This window comes from Oncorhynchus mykiss, chromosome 12, assembly GCF_057628025.1.
Source record: "Oncorhynchus mykiss isolate SJ-2025 chromosome 12, ASM5762802v1, whole genome shotgun sequence".
Lineage (NCBI taxonomy): Eukaryota > Metazoa > Chordata > Actinopteri > Salmoniformes > Salmonidae > Oncorhynchus > Oncorhynchus mykiss.
In genome coordinates this window covers 45,202,602-45,209,852 of record NC_143033.1, presented here as the reverse complement: position 1 = coordinate 45,209,852, position 7,251 = coordinate 45,202,602, and positions in this window count along the sequence as shown.

Below are 7,251 nucleotides of genomic sequence, written 5' to 3'. Positions count from 1 at the left end.
TTCCTGAGTCCTGACTAGTCTCCCAGTTCCTGCCGCTGAAAAACATTCCCCCAGCATGATGCTGCCAACACCATGCTTCACTGTAGGGATGGTGCCAGGTTTCCTCCAGATATGACGCTTGGCATTCAGACCAAAGAGTTCAATCTTGGTTTCATCATACCAGAGAATCTTGTTTCTCATAGTCCTTTTATATTGTAAATATTGTATTTTCAGCTGTTTGAAGCTGGTGTACAAACATTTGTAAAAGATGCACACACACAAAAGGGAAGCATAGAAATAGCATAAATAGAACAGGTCTACCGCTTCTTAGTCTTGCTTTCAATGAGCTCGACAGATCTGTATCTCACATTTTTATGTGAATTTGGTCAGGTCCCCCAAAAGTTGTATATTGTAGCTTTAACCAAGCAAGTCAAGGTAGGGATGACCGTGACAATGTTGTCACTAGAGGGCAGCCTTGCCTGAGCTGCAGTGTAGGCTGTTCTGCAAGACTGTCTTTTCATTTCAATCACCCCATCAAACGATTAAGAAACTAGATCAAGAATTCCAAAAGAGTGTAGAATGTTGTAGCCTTTACACCAGCATTTTAACACACATTGGCCCCAATTACTACCAACCAACAAAAAAGTTCACCTTTATATGCAGCTCAGTCCGAGATGTGCTCTTAATTAAGGAGCCTAATGTTATTTTTTTAGGTGGTAGATAAGCTTTAATATTGTAGATAGATCGTAGCTTCCATCAATGTAATTGTCTGCATCAATTCCAATCCCCCATATACAAAAATATATATTTATATATATACAGTTGAAGTCGGAAGTTTACATACACTTAGGTTGAAGTCATTAAATCTCGTTTTACAACCACTCCACAAATTTCTTGTTAACAAACTATAGTTTTGGCAAGTCGGTGAGGACATCTACTTTGTGCATGACACAAGCAATTTTTCCAACAATTGTTTACAGACAGATTATTTCACTTATAACTCACTGTATCACAGTTCCTGTGGGTAAGACATTTACATACAGTAAGTTGACTTTGCCTTTAAACAGCTTGGACAATTCCAGAAAATGTCATGGCTTTAGAAGCTTCTGATAGGCTAATTGACGTAATTTGAGTCAATTGGAGGTGTACCTCTGGAAGTATTTCAAGGCTTACCTTCAAACTCAGTGCCTATTTGCAGCCGTCATACCGCTCAGGAAGGAGACGTGTTCTGTCTCCTAGACATAAACGTACTTTGGTGTGAAAATCAATCCCAGAACAACAGCAAAAGAGCTTGTGAAGATGCTGAAGGAAACAGGCACAATAGTATATCCACAGTAAAACGAGTCCTATATCGACATAACCTGAAAGGCTGCTCAGCAAGGAAGATGCCACTGCTCCAAAAAAGCCTGCCTACGGTTTGCAACTGTGCAATGGGGACAAAGATTGTACTTTTTTGAGAAATGTCCTATGGTCTGATGAAACAAAAATATAACTGTTTGGCCATAATGACCATCGTTACGTTTGGAGGAAAGTGGGGGAGGCTTGCAAGCCGAAGAACACCATCCCAACCATGAAGCACGGGGGTGGCAGCATCATGTTGTGGGTGTGCTTTGCTGCAGGAGGGACTGGTGCAGTTCACAAAATAAATGGCATCATGAGGCAGGAAAATTATGTGGATATATTGAAGCAACATCAAGACATCAGTCAGGAAGTTACAGCTTTGTCGCAAATGGGTCTTCCAAATGGAAGATTACCCCAAGCATACTTCCAAAGTTGTGGCAAAATAGCTTAAGGACAACAAAGTCAAGGTAATGGAGTGGCCATCACAAAACCCTGACCTCAATCCAATAGAACATTTGTGGGCAGAACTGAAGAAGTGTGTGCGAGCAAGGAGGCCAACAAACCTGACTCAGTTACACCAGCTCTGTCAGGAGGAATGGGCCAAAATTCACCCAACAAATTGTGGGAAGGCTACCTGAAACGTTTGACCCAAGTTAAACAATTTAAAGCCAATGCTACCAAATATTTTTTTATTTCCCCTTTATTTAACTGGGTAGGCTAGTTGAGAACAAGTTCTCATTACCAACTGCGACCTGGCCAAGATAAAACACAGCAGATTGACACATACAACAACACAGAGTTACACATGGAATAAACAAACATACAGTCAATAATACAGTAGAAAAAACGAAAAATATATATATACAAATCAAATCAAATTTATTTATATAGCCCTTCGTACATCAGCTGATATCTCAAAGTGCTGTACAGAAACCCAGCCTAAAACCCCAAACAGCAAGCAATGCAGGTGTAGAAGCACGGTGGCTAGGAAAAACTCCCTAGAAAGGCCAAAACCTAGGAAGAAACCTAGAGGAACCAGGCTATGTGGGGTGGCCAGTCCTCTTCTGGCTGTGCCGGGTGGAGATTATAACAGAACATGGCAAAGATGTTCAAATGTTCATAAATGACCAGCATGGTCAAATAATAATAAGGCAGAACAGTTGAAACTGGAGCAGCAGCACGGTCAGGTGGACTGGGGACAGCAAGGAGTCATCATGTCAGGTAGTCCTGGGGCATGGTCCTAGGGCTCAGGTCCTCCGAGAGAGAGAAAGAAAGAGAGAAGGAGAGAATTAGAGAACGCACACTTAGATTCACACAGGACACCGAATAGGACAGGAGAAGTACTCCAGATATAACAAACTGACCCTAGCCCCCCGACACAAACTACTGCAGCATAAATACTGGAGGCTGAGACAGGAGGGGTCAGGAGACACTGTGGCCCCATCCGAGGACACCCCCGGACAGGGCCAAACAGGAAGGATATAACCCCACCCACTTTGCCAAAGCACAGCCCCCACACCACTAGAGGGATATCATCAACCACCAACTTACCATCCTGAGACAAGGCCGAGTATAGCCCACAAAGATCTCCGCCATGGCACAACCCAAGGGGGGGCGCCAACCCAGACAGGATGACCACATCAGTGAATCAACCCACTCAGGTGACGCACCCCTTCCAGGGACGGCATGAGAGAGCCCCAGTAAGCCAGTGACTCAGCCCCTGTAATAGGGTTAGAGGCAGAGAATCCCAGTGGAAAGAGGGGAACCGGCCAGGCAGAGACAGCAAGGGCGGTTCGTTGCTCCAGAGCCTTTCCGTTCACCTTCCCACACCTGGGCCAGACTACACTCAATCATATGACCCACTGAAGAGATGAGTCTTCAGTAAAGACTTAAAGGTTGAGACTGAGTTTGCGTCTCTGACATGGGTAGGCAGACCGTTCCATAAAAATGGAGCTCTATATGAGAAATGCCTTGCCTCCAGCTGTTTGCTTAGAAATTCTAGGGACAATTAGGAAGCCTGCGTCTTGTGTACGCTATGTACGTGTAGGTATGTACGGCAGGACCAAATCAGAGAGATAGGTAGGAGCAAGCCCATGTAATGCTTTGTAGGTTAGCAGTAAAACCTTGAAATCAGCCCTTGCTTTGACAGGAAGCCAGTGTAGGGAGGCTAGCACTGGAGTAATATGATCAATTTTTTTTGGTTCTAGTCAGGATTCTAGCAGCCGTATTTAGCACTAACTGAAGTTTATTTAGTGCTTTATCCGGGTAGCCGGAAAGTAGAGCATTGCAGTAGTCTAACCTAGAAGTGACAAAAGCATGGATTAATTTTTCTGCATCATTTTTGGACAGAAAGTTTCTGATTTTTGCAATGTTACATAGATGGAAAAAAGCTGTCCTTGAAATGGTCTTGATATGTTCTTCAAAAGGGAGATCAGGGTCCAGAGTAACGCCGAGGTCCTTCACAGTTTTATTTGAGACGACTGTACAACCATTAAGATTAATTGTCAGATTCAACAGAAGATCTCTTTGTTTCTTGGGACCTAGAACAAGCATCTCTGTTTTGTCTGAGTTTAAAAGTAGAAAGTTTGCAGCCATCCACTTCCTTATGTCTGAAACACATGCTTCTAGCAAGAGCAATTTTGGGGCTTTACCATGTTTCATTGAAATGTACAGCTGTGTGTCATCCGCATAGCAGTGAAAGTTAACATTATGTTTTCGAATAACATCCCCAAGAGGTAAAATATATAGTGAAAACAATAGTGGTCCTAAAACGGAACCTTGAGGAACACCGAAATTTACAGTTGATTTGTCAGAGGACAAACCATTCACAGAGACAAACTGATATCTTTCCGACAGATAAGATCTAAACCAGGCCAGAACTTGTCCGTGTAGACCAATGTGGGTTTCCAATCTCTCCAAAAGAATGTGGTGATCGATGGTATCAAAAGCAGCACTAAGGTCTAGGAGCACCAGGACAGATGCAGAGCCTCGGTCCGATACCATTAAAATGTAATTTACCACCTTCACAAGTGCCGTCTCAGTGCTATGATGGGGTCTAAAACCAGACTGAAGCATTTCGTATACATTGTTTGTCTTCAGGAAGGCAGTGAGTTGCTGCGCAACAGCCTTTTCTAAAATTTCTGAGAGGAATGGAAGATTCGAAATAGGCCGATAGTTTTTTATATTTTCTGGGTCATGGTTTGGCTTTTTCAAGTGTCTGCAAATGAGGTAAGGCAAGAAATAGGCCCTGGTGGCGAAGTAATTACAATATAGCAATTAAACACTGGAATGGTAGATGTGCACGCGTGCTACGGGTGGGTGCTGCTATGGTGACCAGTGAGCAGAGATAAGGCGGGGCTTTACCTAGCAGAGACTTTTTGTTGACCTGGAGCCAGTGGATCGGTTGAAGAGCATGCATTTAGTTTTACTTGCATTTAAGAGCAGTTGGAGGCCACTTAAGGAGAGTTGTATACCATTGAAGCTTGTCTGGAGGTTAGTTAACACAGTGCCCAGAGAAGGGCCAGAGGTATACAGAATGGTGTCGTCTGCGTAGAGGTGGATCAGAGAATCACCAGCAGCAAGAGCGACATCATTGATGTATACAGAGAAGAGAGTCGGCCTGAGAATTGAACCCTGGCACTCCGATTTGACACACTGAACTCTATCAGAGAAGTAGTTGGTGTACCAGGCGAGGCAATCATTTGAGAAACCAAAGCTGTTGAGTCTGTAGATAAGATTGTGGTGATTGACAGAGTCGAAAGCCTTGGCCAGGTCGATTAATACGGCTGCACAGTAATGTCTCTTATGGTTATGGTTATGATATCGTTTAGGACCTTGAGCATTGCTGAGGTGCACCCATGACCAGCTCGGAAACCAGATTGCATAGCGGAGAAGGTACGGTGGGATTCGAAATGGTTGGTGATCTGTTTGTTAACTTGGCTTTCTAAGACCTTAGAAAGGCAAGGTAGGATAGATATAGGTCTGTAGCAGTTTGGGTCTAGAGTGTCTCCCCCTTTGAAGAGGGGGATGACCACGGCAGCTTTACAATCTCTGGGAATCTCAGACGATATTAAAGAGAGGTTGAACAGGCTGGTGATAGGGGTTGCAAACATTTCAGCATTTAATTTTAGAGAGTGTCCAGATTGTCTAGCCGGCTGATTTATAGGGGTCCTGGTAGGAGAGAGGAAAGAGGTTGGTCGGGAAGGATGGGTGGGCATGTAACGTGAACATTTAGCAACCCAAAGGTTGTGTGTTCGAATTTGGAAAACTTTAGAATTTGAACAAATTAGCTAATTTGATAATAATTAAGTAATATTACTTTTGAGCTAATTTGCAACCACTTGTATGTTGGCTAACCCTTCCCCTAACCCTAGCCCTAACCTTAACCCCTAACTCCTAAACCTAACCCTAACCTTAACCTCCATCCCTAACCTTAACCCCTAGCCAAGCTAGATTTTGCAGCTCTTTCAGAACATCAGCTATCTGGATTTGGGTGAAGGAGAAATGGGGAGCCTTGGGCAAGTTGCTGTGGGGGGTGTAAAGCATGGCCAGCCGTAGAAAAATGCTTATTGACATAAGCTTTCCTAACTGCCTGTGTATATTGGTTCCTAACTTCCCTGAAAGGTTGCATGTCACTGGGGCTATTCGATGCTAATGCAGAACGCCACAGGATGTTTTTGTGCTGGTCAAGGGCAGTCAGGTCTGAAGAGAACCAAGGGCTGTTCCTGGTTCTACATTTTTTAAAAGGGGCATGCTTATTTAAGATGGTGAGGAAGGCACTTTTAAATAATGACCAGGCATCCTCTACTGATGGGATGAGGTCAATATTCTGCCAGGATACCCGGGCCAGGTCTGTTAGAAAGACTGGTCGCTGAAGTGTTTTAGTTAGCGTTTGATAGTGATGAGGGGTGGTCGTTTGACCGCAGACCCATCACGGATGCAGGCAATGAGGCAGTGATCGCTGAGATCTTGGTTGAAAACAGCAGAGGTGTATTTGGAGGGCAAGTTGGTTAGGATGATATCTATGAGGATGCCTGTGTTTACGGATTTGGGGTTGTACCTGGTGGGTTCATTGATAATTTGTGTGAGAATATTAATATTAATTGAGTGTATGTAAACTTCTGATCCACTGGGAATGTGATGAAAGAAATTAAAGCTGAAATAAATCACAACTATTATTCTGGCATTTCACATTCTTAAAATAAAGTGGTGATCCTAACTGACCTAAGACAGGGAATTGTTACGAGGATTAAATGTCAGGAATTGTGAAAAACTGAGTTTAAATGTATTTGGCTAAGGTGTATGTAACCTTCCGACATTCGGAAAGTATTCAGACCCCTTGACTTGTTCCACATTTTGTTTTACAATACAGCCTTATTCTAAAATGGATAAAATAAAAAAAATCCTCAGCAATCTACACACAATACCCCATAATGACATTTTTGTAAATGTATTAAAATAATGGACAGAAATCTCTTATTTACTTAAGTACTCAGACCCTTTGCTATGACACTGGAAATTAAGCTCAGTTGCATCCTGTTTCCATTGATCATCCTTGAGATGTTTCTACAACTTGATTGGAATACACCTGTGGTAAATTCAATTGATTTGACTTAATATGGAAAGGCACACACCTGTCTATATAAGGTCCCACAGTTGACAGTGCAGGTCAGAGCAAAAACCAACCCATGAGGTCGAAGGAATTGTCTATAGAGCTCCGAGACAGGATTGTGCCGAGGCACAGATCTGGGGAAGGGTAACAAAAAATGTCTGCAGCATTGAAGGTCCCCAAGAACACATTGGCCTCCATCATTTTTAAATGGAAGAAGTTTGGAGATTCTTCCTAGAGCTGGCTGCCAGACAAACTGAGCAATCAGGGGAGAACGGCCTTGGTCAGGGAAGTGACTAAGAACCCAATGGTCACTCTGACAG